We start from the raw sequence: 1,753 nt of genomic DNA on the forward strand, positions 1-1,753 counted from the left end.
CATCCATCATCCATCATCCATCATCCATCATCCATCCATCATCTATCATCCATCCATCATCTATCATCCATTCATCCATCATCCATCCATCATCTATCATCCATTCATCCATCATCCAACCATCCATCATCCATCCAACCATCCATCATCCATCCATCATCTATCATCCATCATCCATCCATCATTTATAAATCATTTTTTCCATCTTTTGTTTTCAGATGTTTTAACTCATCAGAAAGTCTTTATCCACCTTTGGAGTGAAACTAAAACTGATAATTGACCTTGAATCCATCTCATCCGAGCAGAGATCTCTTTCTTTTGGACGGGACAGTAAACAAACATTTTCTAGTGTAACAGATTCACATCAGTGAGACAAACGTTTCTTCAGGTGGTTTTTGTATCAAACCAGTTTTGGTGGAAGAACCCTCCTGGGATCAGATCGACCAATCGTATCTCTCTCTTCCAGCTTGTTAGCTGCCTCTACTGCTGCAGTGCTCTGGGGCAGCAGACCACTGACTTCCTGCTGAATGATAATGCCTGCTAGCCCAGAGGGATCTCCCTCTAATAAGTGACAGCTGAAAAGCAATCTAAGATGGCGGCAGGGACAGCCTTGTTCTTCTGAAACATCCAATTTGTTCTGGATCTGTGCTAATGCGGTCGTCCTGGTAGTATGGATTACTAACAGAGCTGCGGTCCAGCCGGACGTCCAGAGCTAATGCATTGATCGGGGAGCTGCGGCAGGTTCAGTTCATTTCAGCTTTCTGCTTTTTCAGGGGTTTGAGGGTAAAATCTGGTTACCGGCCCCCATCAGAGTCTAAGTGTTGATGGGGGGTCAGCCAGGAGACCGAGGAAGAGTCTGTGTGTCAAAAGAGGACGAACTAAGACAACGGAGGATCACTGATCGAATTAACACCAAATACACTTCTGAGCTTTAACACTTTTATCTGATCCCGGCCGATCTAAGATCAACATGCAGATTTAAGACTCCAAACTTCACAGATCTGCCTTCATCCCAAATATCCCTTTTATTTTTTAAACATTAACAGGAGACAGAAGTCAAGTTAAGTCTGCTTGGACACTGCGTTTCCATGGTTACCACCATGTTTTTGTAAGGTAGAGACAGAGATCTCTGTGTTGTTTACGTCACGGTCCGGGTTCCCCCCAACGTTACCCCTTTGACACCTAAGATGTCCCTGAAGAGCACATGATCTTTGAAGTAACTCTCCGATGTGAATCAACTGGTCCACTATCTGAGAGAGTCAACGGTATGAGCTAACTGCTAATGCTAAGCTATGCTAAAAGCTAATTTCAGGGAGGTTTTCTTGGTGAACTTTTAATTCTTGAATTTAGATGACTGCTGTCCATGGAGAAACACAAACCCAACCTTTAGAGGAAAAGTACTACACTTGAAGTATAGCATACTTGAGTACACTACACAGCAAGTACACCATAGAACAAGTACTGATGTAGGAAGAATACTAACTAAATACTTCTTCAGACTAAGTTGGAACATTTTAAGTTTACATTAAATAAACAGTTGGTAAAAAATAAACTTCATGTGTTCGACTGGTTGAAAATAGTTTGTAAGTACAGTTGTAAACTGAAATACTTCCTAAAACATGATGATCTTGTGTTTTAAAGTATGACTTACTTCCTCGTCAACCGTTTGCGTTGAAAGATAACTTTATTAGACAGGTTCTTCTTTTTAGTCTCAACATAAAAGACCAAGGACCCAAAGGACCCTTTGAGATGT

Source organism: Oryzias melastigma, linkage group LG2 (assembly GCF_002922805.2).
Source record: "Oryzias melastigma strain HK-1 linkage group LG2, ASM292280v2, whole genome shotgun sequence".
NCBI lineage: Eukaryota > Metazoa > Chordata > Actinopteri > Beloniformes > Adrianichthyidae > Oryzias > Oryzias melastigma.